The following is an 11,847-nucleotide window of genomic DNA, read 5'->3' on the forward strand; positions in this document are numbered from 1 at the left end:
TTTCGAAGATATATTTAACAGGGTCCATCTTGGAGTAGATGTGGACCGTGTAGCTGAGCATGTAATGCTGCAGCTTCTTGTTGACCATACTAGGGCAAGGCATGTCTTTTCCAGTTGAGTGTACCTTTTCTCGTACTTAATGAACTTTTTGCTGATGTAGTAGATGGCTCGTTCTTCGTCGTCGACTGTTTGTGTTAGCATAGCTCCCATGGCCGTGTTGGTAACAGTCAGGTATAGGGATAAAGGAATCCCCGGTTGAGGTGGCATGAGGACAGGAGGCTTGGATAGGATTTCCTTTATCCTGTCAAAGGCCTTTTAACAGTCGTCGTCCCAATCGGTGTGATCGGAGGCACGAAGTTTCTTGAATATTGGTTCACAAATCATGGTGAGCTTAGCAATGAAGCGGCTGATATATTGGACCTGACCGAGAAATCCTGGGGGATCTCCTTCTCGTTCCTAAGCCGAGGCATCTGTTGAAGGGCTTTGATTTTGGTTGGATCAATCTCAATGCCTCTTTTGTTGACGACATGTCCCAAGAGTTTTTCGGAGGTGACCCCGAATTCGCACTTCTGAGGATTTAATCTCATATTATACTTCCGCAGACGAGCGAAGAATTTTCAAAGGGCGTTGATGTGGTCGTCTCGTTCTCTTGATTTGACAATCATGTCATCGACATAAACCTCTACCTCCTTGTGCATCATATCATGTAGGAGAGTGGTAGCGGTTCTTTGATAGGTAGCCTCGGCGTTGATGAGACCGAAAGGCATGACTGTGTAGCAATATATACCCCACTGTGTAGTGAATACAGTTTTATGCATGTCTTCCTCAGCCATTTTAATCTGTTGTACCCGGCATACCCGTCCATGAATGATAGGAGAGCATGTTCGGCAGTGTTGTCTACCAGAATTTCAACATGTGGCAAAGGGAAGTCATCCTTTAGACTCACCTTATTAAGATCCCTGAAGCCGACGCAAACCCGAATTCTTCCGTCTTTCTTTGGTACGGGCACAATGTTGACCACCCAATCAGAGTATTTAGACACTTTGATGAAACCAGCCTTGAACTATTTATCCACTTCTTCCTTGATTTTAGGGCCCATTCAGGACGCATCCGGCGTAGCTTCTGCTTCACAGGTTTAGATCCGGGCTTAATGGGTATCCGGTGGTCTGCAATTTCCCTGTCAATCCCAGGCATGTCTTTGTAGGACCAGGCGAATACGTCCTTGTATTCGTGGAGGAAGTCAATGAACTGTTGTCTTTTTTAGGGGTCCAGGGTTGTCCCTATCCTAAGTTCTTGGGGTGTGTTGTCGGTTCCTACGTAAATAGGTTCGGTCTCCTCAATGACAGGGGTTCTGGTTTCCCGTTTGTCAAGTTCTTTGGCTAGGTGAGGTGGGTAGTCACTCAAGTAAAATTCCTCATACTCATTCAGAATTGCATTGCAGTTAAATTGAGACGAGTCATAAGCAAGCTTAGCGTTCATTAAGTTGACACGAGCGAAAATCTCGGAGAGGACAGACATCTCATGGTCACGAGGCGACACAAAGAGAGGAGGTGGCCCCCGAATGGGCTCCAGGTTGTCACCTTTCATGGAAGTGGAGGTGACCCTAGTAGACTCAGCCTCTGAATCAGCCACGGCCTTGTGATAAAATAGTGGGAAGCGGACCTTGACTGGGACATCAGGAGTGTTAGGAGCTATGACAGACTCTGACTCCGACTCAAACTCAGATTTAGATTCTTCGTCGCTTCCCTCTTTGAACATAAGGCCTTCTCTAGTTGTGATCTTGAGAATGCGGCCTTGGCGATCTGTCCACTTGACGGTTTTCCTCCAGCCTTGTGTAGCTTTCTCCGGGTCAGTGTCGGAGATCAAGGCAGTTGGGTCAAACTGATTCTCCTTCAGGGCGATGTTTATGATGTCCTCATAGTCGAGGTGCTTAATGTTATCTTCTCCAAAGAGGAGAGTGACAGCTGGTCCATCGAGGCATGACGACGGCTTAGACTCGGTTGATGCAGTTTCGGTATTGTCGGGGATGAAGTAGCAATCCTGGAAGACTTCCACACCCGGGTACCTGGCCTTGGCTACAGAGTCATAGATCGGCTCCGAAAAGCCATGGTAGAGCTCTGATTCTCCCTCGGGAACAAAGTATCCATTGAGGGTCCGATGATAGGGACGGAGGATAACTCCGTGCTTCTTGCGTTTTCGAACTAGGAGGTTCATCTCCTGGATATCTTCATCGGTAGGCTCATATCCCAGTCCGAAGGGAATGTTGGGGACCTTAGCCTATTTCAAGGGAGGTAAGGTGCTCTTCAGTGGATTGAGGGGCAAACCCGGGAAATAACCCTGGCGCATCATGATGCGGTTGACTGTGAGGTTGGCAAACGGGTCACAATGAAAGGGTGTTGATTCATCAACAGCTTGGAATCCCCACATTTCATTGTCATCTTCTTCAATGGCCTGGGAGGCTATTCCCTTCCTCATGACAGCTTTGATCGGGGAAGTAGGAATTGTGATTGTTTTCCCGTTGAAGGGGACCTTGATCTTCTGGTGGAGAGTTGAGGTAACTGCCTTGACGGCGTGAATCCAGGGACGTCCCAGGAGCATATTGAAAGCGGCGTCGATGTCGACCACCTGAAAACTGGTTTGCCTTTCTAGCGGTCCGGTTGCGACAGTCAGAGTGATGAGCCCCGCGACCTTACGACGAGTGTCGTCGTAGGCGCGTATTCCTTGGTTTATCAGGACCAAATCAGCTTCCTTAATACCCAACTTGTGAGCAGTCTTGAGGAGAATGACATTCACCGCGGATCCGTCATCTACAAGGACCATGGGTACATTCTTCTTGAGACATTGTATGGTAATGTACAGGGCAAGGTTATGATTGGCTCCGAAGGAAGGGATATCTTCGTCAGAGAAGACGACTGGGTTGTTCAAGTCAGGGGCGTCCCTTGTCATATGTGCCACTATTTCTTCAGGGGAAGAGGTGGAGGGCACAGTTAATTTTCCCAAGGCCTGTAGCAAAGCCTGTCGATGTTCAAAGGATGTCGCGATCAGTTGCCAGATCAAGATCTCGGCTTTTACCTTCTGAAGCTGTTTGAGGATTTAATTCTCAGGAGCCTTTGGTTGAGTGTCTACTTCCGGGACAACTTGGTCGTTTGTTGTTGGAACGACCGTTGGATTGTTCGGGTTCTGATAGGGGCGTCCGGACCGGGTAAGGTGACCGATCTCTTTCGCCTGTTTCTCTTTCTCTGGGAAAGGGTAGACATCTTCAACGTCGTCTCTTCAGATGTCGTTGATTTCAGGATCTCGAAAGCACTTTGGAGGGGTATTTCTTGATGGGCAGTTTTTGTGGGGGATATTCTTGTGAGGGTAATTTTTGTGAGGGTAGTTTTTGTGGGTTTGATTATTGTGAGCGTGATTATTGTGAGGATAATTATTATGAGGTGCATGCCAGAATGGTCGCAGGAGCAATCCGTCCTGGTGAGGGTAGTTTTGGGCGCTCGGGGGACTCTCCCTTGGGCGTGGTGGTGGAGGATTGAAGATACGTCAACGTTAGGCATCGTCAAGTCGGGTGATCCTTTCAGAGAGACTGGCTGTGGCTTCCTCAACGTGGTTGAACATGGCAAGCATAGTTGCGGCACTAAATACAAATACCCCGTCCGAGGGATCTTTTTCCAAGGCATTCACCACGTTATCAATTGGCAGGATGAGGTGAGAGCAGTCCAGAGTTGGTTCATCATTGGAAATAGCGTGGATTCCGAGAGGATTCGTTTTTTTTGTTTGGCTTTGTCGGCGGGGGTAAAGGCAATTCCCCTTTCTCAATCATGTCTTGGATGATGTGTTTGAGTTTGAAGCAGGTTTCTGTATCATGCCCTTTCCCTTGATGGTACTGACAGTAGGCATTGAGGTTCCAGAAGTGGGATTTCTTAGCATCGGTCGGATCCGGGGTGGGTCCGATTGGTTATAACTTTCCCTGGTCCATGAACCTCTTCAGGGCACTTGTATAAGTTGACCCTATATTAGTGAACACTCTCTGGGGGCGCTTAGCTCTCTTAGCAGATGGTTCAACAAGGTTGACCTCATCGATCTTGTTTGTTTGGCCGTAAGGGCGAGACCCGGTTGATGTGGATCCCTGGTAGCCTCTGCCAGTAGTCTTGGCCAAGACACCCTTTCGGAGGTCATCTTGAATGCGTGTTCCCAGTTTGCAGATCCTGGAAGGTCTTAATATTTTGATACCTCAATAAGTTGGCATACACTAGGCGGAGATCGTTGACGAACTTTTCCACCAAAGTTGACTCACTCGGCTTGCTGACCAGCTGAGTACTTACCCTCCTCCAACGGGTTAAGAACTCGGTGAATCCCTCCTTGTCGTTCTGGGTTAGGACCTCAAGGGTACGGGTATTGGCTTGGATTTCAACATTTTCAGCGTATTGCTTAGCAAATTCAACTGCGACCTCTTCCCAGGTAGTAAAGTTTTTCGGATCAAGGGAGTAGTACCACTGATGAGGGATCGGTTCCAAAGAGGACGGAAAGATCCGAGTGAAAAGTTCCTGTTTGACCCCTTTAATGGCCATGTAGTCATTGAAGGCACGAATATGATTGAGCGGGTCCTCCACTCCTTTGAACTTAGGTACATCAGTTAGGGTAAAGTTTTCAGGTAATTGATCCCCAACAGGTTCGAACCTTCGGTTGTTCTCAAGATGGATATTGTTACCTCGGGCTAGGAGTTGTTCTTCCAAGAGCTTTAGCCTCTTCTCAGTGTCAGTCAGAGGTGGAGTATTATGTTCTCCAGTTTCCTTATTTTCCAGGGCGTCGATACGGGTCTCGATGTGATCCAGGGTGACCTTAAGAGCGGTGAGCAGGCTGGCTAGCTGATCAGTCGTGACATCTCTGTTATTATCATTGTTGTTGTTGTTGACAGACGAAGTTGAAGACGGGGCCATGGCTTTGAGGTAGAAAAACGGCTCACATTACAACTCAATCCGACACGGTTCTAAGACTGAACGCAGACAACACAAGGACGAGACAAAGATCAGACTCAAAAAGACGAGGGTGATCGTGTGTGGTTCCTCGGTGCTGACTCGATTTATGACGTGACGGTGTTGACCGAACTTTTGACACGTGTCCAACATAATGGCGCGACGCCATTGGACAAGTCTTGTGGTGAGACGACTCATAAGTAAAGACCCATAAGTACGTTTGCTTCGACTCGATAGACACAAGGCGGAATTGAAATGGTGGACTAAAGTTTTCGAAAATAGAAATTTTCAAAAAAGATTCATTTGTCACTTTGTGTACGGCTTCCGAAGATAGAGATCTCCGCAAGTCTGTCAGTTGAAAGGGTTGTCTTAAGTTTATTTGCAAAAGACGGTTTTGAGTTTGAATCGGCTTGAAAAACAGTGTACTGTTTCCCAAGATGGTTTTTAAATTCAAAATTGTATGTTTTGAAAATCGAGATTGAAATGTTTGAAGAGGTCTCGGGGACGGTGCATGGTCCTCGGGATCTCGAAAGTGTCTCGAGAAAAGGGTGTGTGCTTTTCTCGGGTTTTGAAAGAGCCATTGTCGGCGCGAAACGGGTTAAAATCCGTGTCTAGACGCGGCGATTATAACGGCGTAAAAAGGTGATTTGAAATGGTTGTAAAAAAACCGAGTTTGAAAATCGTCATTACGACGGCCTAGAAAGGCTTGTTGAAATGGTTATAAAAACCGGGTTTGTGACGGCCTAGAAAGGCGTGTTGAAATGGTTATAAAAACCGGGTTTGAAAATCGTCATTATGACGGCCTAGAAAGGCGTGTTGAAATGGTTATAAAAACCGGGTTTGAAAATCGTCATTACGACGACCTAGAAAGGCGTGTTGAAATGGTTATAAAAAAAACCGGGTTTAAAAATCATCATTACGACGGCCTAGAAAGGCGTGCAACGGTCGGCGAAAGACCGAGGTTTGAAACGGCCATTATAACGGCGCAAAAGGTGTTTTTTGAAAGTTTGAAAATGACACGGAAGGACTTATGATCAAGTAGCACATAAGCACTCACAGTTCATTATATTATGCATTATGCTGACACGGGTTTTGGCTTAGAAGGGTGGGTTACACACCGAGCAATCAAACCCCGATTTGCGAGAGGGATACCAATCCAAACAAAATGTGTAAGAAGGGTGTCCTAGCCTCGTGCTCGAAAGTGATGAAAGCTCTTTGACGAAACAGAAATGTGTAACGTCAATGGTATGCTTGACTTAATCGGGATTCGAAACGCGGGGATGAGAAAACTCACGCTGACGAGACGAGCCAATTGGTCGATAAAGGGCTAGGTTGTGGGCCCGGACAAGGAACCCGACCGTGACTGTAATATCAATTAATGCATTCCAACCAAGACCTCGTTCGAGTCTCACCATCTAGGGATCACAAAGACGTAAGTGTCCTAGTTTTCCCCAGCGGAGTCGCCAATCTGTGGACATGGCCCACCTGCAGGACCGGTTTGATCTGCGGGCGTGCAGCGGTCTTTTGAAAGCCACGCTCGGCGGCGTAAAAATGCTTTCGACCGGATCGTTTTAGATCGGTCAGTTTCGTCTCGGTAAGGGTCTCAAAACGATTAAAGATATTCGGAGTCGCCACCAAGCATTTGTGGGATGCTTGGAACCCGTTCGAAATCCACTTTATACCTCGGTCAAATTGAAGCACAAAGCAGCGTTTGAAATAGGTACTAAAGATAAGAAAATCGTCCCTCTTTAGCATCCTATCTCTAGAATGACTCTCGTACGCCCTGGATAAGGTCGTCCACTATCCAAAGTTTCTGAGTAAGAGGTGAAGGTACGTATTGGGAAGCCCTTTAATCAGACACCCAATCCCACCTGCGGTAGCGGCTTCTATTGATCGATCTTGGTTGGTTGAATGCAAAAGTTGATAAAACGGTTTAGATGCATGAATGCGCATCCAATAATTTAAACCTAACATGTGAGAGCTTTCTAAGTCGGTTGATTTAATCAAAATATCAAGTATAAGATGTCGAGTTGGATTTATGGTTGATTTTCATGCAAGACGGAAATTAAACATCCATTTACCGTATTAGGTTTATGGTGCATAACGTGATCCACTTGTCTTAGTAAAGCATTTTGCAAATATGATTTTGAATGAGCAAATAGTCATCTGATCCGTCCTATATCCGGGCTAACCGGAGTCGGGATCGTCCTGGACTAATGCTGGAAGGGGAACAGACCCTACACCAGGCAGCCATATGAGGCGTGAGCCTGTTGGCGATGCAAGGGGGTCTCCCCTGGTTTTGAAAATGAGAATTGAAACGCCTGTTTTAGGCGCGGGTAACCTACGGTGATATGCCGTATTCGGACCTTTTGAAAAAAACATTTATAAAACGTATTGAAAAGTGGGTATTTGACCCGATTTGCTGATTTGAGGAACGAGACTCGAATAATCATCATTATTTTGATAATATTCGGTGCCGGGTTCGATTTTGACAAACTTGACATGAATAGTTTTGAAAATAATTATGAACTAATTGTTTTAAGTTCATTTGAATGTAATTAATCGATACTCATCATCGTACCCGGGTTAAAATCCGGCATGGTATGTAGAACCAAGGATGACTTTGTGTTGGTGACTAATATGCTTGTTTTGAAAATGTAAAGAAATAATAAAAGGCTTTAAAATACCTCCCAAAAATGAAATAAAAGGCTTTAAAATACCTTTTAAATGTTATTAATCAAATATTATCACCGAAACACGGATTTAACCGTCATGGTATGAGGAACCAAGGGTGAAGAATGTTTTATGGTTAAAACAAATAAAATAAAATAAAAGGGTTCGAAAATATTTGAAATAAAAAAAACCGATTGTAAATATGAAAATGAATTAAAGGGAAATGACGAGAACAAACACGATTGAGTTCTGACCTGGACACCCCATTGAGGCGCGGCCAAGCCGGCGAACCAAGGGGCTTCTGTTTCAGGCCAAAAATCAGTTTTGGTTCGTTTATTCCATGTTTTGGTTAATGTTATGCATGTTTTAGCATGTTGTAGTCATGAAACAAATATAAGCATGATAAAAAAAAGGATTTTTACACCCTCATACTTACATGCTTGGTTATGGCGAGTGACCGACGGTAAGTGTAACAACTCGTTTGGTTGGAAAAAACTCAATTTATAACCGTTTTGGTAAGTAAAGAGTGTTTTAAGATTAGTGACGGTGTAGTGGTCGAAGTGGTTGGTCAAGTGATTTAATGCACGATGACGGTACCAAACAATGTGTAAGGCTTGTATTTAGGATCGGTAGGTCGTAAATACGCGTCGGATTGTGACTTAAGAAATCGAGTCGAGAAATTTAAGGGAGAAAAGAGGGGGCGGACACTCGCGTAAGTTCTCAAATGGGGGTATTTGAGGGGTATTTATAGGAAAATGAGTGGTTGTGTGAGTTTTGAGCGACATGGCCACCTGGGCTGCTCAAAGAGGCGCGAGCCACGTCGGGGGTCTTCGAGTTGTCTTGTCGCTTTCACACAAGAGCAATCATGATTTGTTCTATCCTAGGATTTGTATGTTGGAATATGTGTCCTCCGACAATAATGCGATCACGACTGTTGATCATGATGATCACATGTTTAAGTCTCATTATATAGAATACAATTGGGAAGTAATATTGTTACTGTCAACTGGTCAACATATATCGGTAATGATTGGCTGACTAGAGTTTGACATTACTGTCGTGTGACGGTGGTGATCAGTTGACCCCCTAGGTCATACCTATAGGGCGATACTCTTAATTGATCATTTAATTAATCGTATAATGTTACGAGTTAATTAAATTACTTGAAAAATTGACGGATGTTTTTGGAAGTAAAATTTACGTATCAATTTGAAATGAGATACGGTCTGAGTAATCAAATTGTATCATTACTCAGATGAAATTATTGTTTAAAGAAACAATTGGATTTGAATGAATTATTATAAATGCGATTTATAAACGGTAAAATATTTTGGTACGAGTAATTATGAATTACTAAGTCGATTTTTGTATATGACGTATTTTTATTAATACGTTGATTTTTAATATGTTAAAAATACATAAACAATTTATGTTACATATGACATGTGACATATTGACATTTGACAAAAATAATATGGAATCCATATTACAATGTGGACCGAAATATTGGGAATAATTAACATATTATGTTAATTTAGATTAGTGGAATTAATCATCATTTCTCTAATATATAGGCATGCATACCTAGTGCCTTTTGTGTAAGAGCACAAAGGCCATGCATAGGCCATTTTCCCTCACCCTACCCGGTTCTCCCTTGGAAAGAACAAGGGTTCTTTTTCATTTTTATTTTATCTTTCACTATATGCCATAGTGTGTTAGATAATTATTCATTTTCACTCAACATAATTATTTCTAGAGAGATAAAAATAATTCCTCTTCCTCTCCTCTTCTCTCAACCGGTTTTGAGAACTCAAATACCAAATATTTTGGTTCAATTTTTCACAAGATTAATATTATACTAGATCAAATAATATTAATTAGATTAAGAGTTAGCCTTGGGTATAAAGCTTAGGGAGAGATCTTATACTTAGATCTTATTCATCCATAAGGAAAAGCTCAAGATCAAAAGAGAAAGGTGATCTCTTTTGTGCCCTTATAACCGAAATCCATCAATGTAAGGACATGATTTCTCCTCTATTTCTTTATTGTTTGCATGCATAAAATCCGTTTTAATTTTATGACAAATTATTTAGACATATATGAGTATGTTAGTATGTATATGAATCTACATTTCCTTCAATCGGTATCAGAGACACGGTTGTTTGCATGCAAATCGGTTAAAAGTTTTTCCGAGTTATAAGAATAACAAATAAAACTTGTAAAATTTGTGTTATTATGATATATCACGAAATTAAACCATGCATATTAATATTTCTGGTCCTAAAATGTTTTAGGATATTTTGGTTAATTTTTCGGATTTTTATTGTTCATAATTTACAATAATGGCATTTAAATGTGATTTTATGAGTAAAAATGTCATTTTTGGTCTAAAAATAGCTATACTTCGATTTTTAAGTTGATTTTTGGATATTTTGTTACATATATTATTTTGAGATAACCTGTAAATTTTCATAATTTTTGGACTTGTTATGCTCGAAAAATGAATTTTTCTTTATTAAAATCGGATTTAAGTGAAAAAATAGGTTAAAATGAGTTAAATTTCGAATCTGGTCATAGCAAATTAATATGTTGTCACATGAAATTTTACAAGATGTGTGTAAAATAATTGGCTATAAAGAAGTCTTTTTGCATGATTTATGATTTTTGAAGAAAAATAGCATAAATAGTGACATTATTAGTGAAAATTAATATAACATAATCTATGACTTAGGAAAAACGTGTAATGTTGCATTTTATCATATTTTTCAGATCTAAAATTGAAAAGTTAATGAAAATAATTTTTTCGTGTTTTAATGATTATTTTAGTAAAATCGATAAACCGCAACATTGTTTTTCCGGGAAAAATTTCGAAATTTTTAACCTAAGATTTTGAACATTATGAGTGTCATGGAATTTTTCCAGAATGTTCATGAGTTTAAATTTCAAATTTTTAATTTATTTGAAATTTTGTGATTTATTTGAAGTTTAATAGCTTATTTTTGTAATTTTGGTCCATTTATGAACAAATTTGTAAATAAAGGTTAATTATGGTCAAATTATTAGTGAAGACTATATTCTGAGTCCTAAGAGGTTAGGGTAATTAACTTATGCATAAATATGAGTTTATGTATTTTTGTGATTATAAAATGTTGAAATCACGCAAATCCGTAAAAACCGAGTAATATACGATATTGGCTATTTAAAGGCGATTTAGCATAAAATTGAGCATGTTCATACATATTATAATGCTGCATTTTCTTTATGATTGTCATAATTTTAATTTATGTAATTTTTGAATTATGTAATTTTACTTAGTATGGCCTTAGATTTAATTGGTATTTCCCGAAATGTATGGGAATATCGATTCGGTTGTAATTTTTATTGTGATCTCGTATCACCGTTTTGTAATTTAATAGATTTATTTTATTTTAGTTACAAATGTATAATAGGAAATTATGTAATTTATTATGTAATTTTATTCATTCCGGAGTTCCCAAAGACGGATTTCTTCAAGAATGGTGATACATAAAGACGGTGTTACCTCGAGATGCGTGTCACAACCGAAGTTCAAGGGACCAATGGAGTTGGTTTCCGAAATGTAATAGTTAAATAGTTTTTCTATTTTAGGAAAGGCCATACTAGGATTTATTTATCTTTATGCTTGCATTTTATTTTATGTCACATGCATCGCTAAATCGCCATAACTAATCATGCATTGTCTTTTTATCGAGTTTATCGACCGTGTCAATTCAAATTATCGTAGTTCACCGCTTTAGTTCACTTAAAACGTGATAGATAATAAATTGACATGACCTCTCGCTAAAATTATCAATTGAGACATAGCCTTACCAAATAGTAGAAACCATGAAAACCTATTTCGTGAGGGAGTGCACTCGGCCACACCGGGGTACAAACCTTGTTACGTAGGGGAAGTGGGTGATGAATGTTAATCCACCGAATTCATGTTGATGAGGGATGTATCGGCCCCACCGTGCCCAAGTTAATGTGGGTTTGGATCATGGACACATTTATTCGAAATTTGGATTGAACTCAACAAAAGTATTTGATAAGGGATGTATCGGCCCCACCGTGCCCTTGTCGATGTGTTTTGGGCTATAGATAATTGTTAATGTAATATTATCGACCAAGAGTTCTAAAAGTAGAATCGATTAAACGTTAATCCACCGAGTTATATTGATGAAGG

Source organism: Silene latifolia, chromosome 11 (assembly GCF_048544455.1).
Source record: "Silene latifolia isolate original U9 population chromosome 11, ASM4854445v1, whole genome shotgun sequence".
Taxonomy (NCBI): Eukaryota; Viridiplantae; Streptophyta; class Magnoliopsida; order Caryophyllales; family Caryophyllaceae; genus Silene; species Silene latifolia.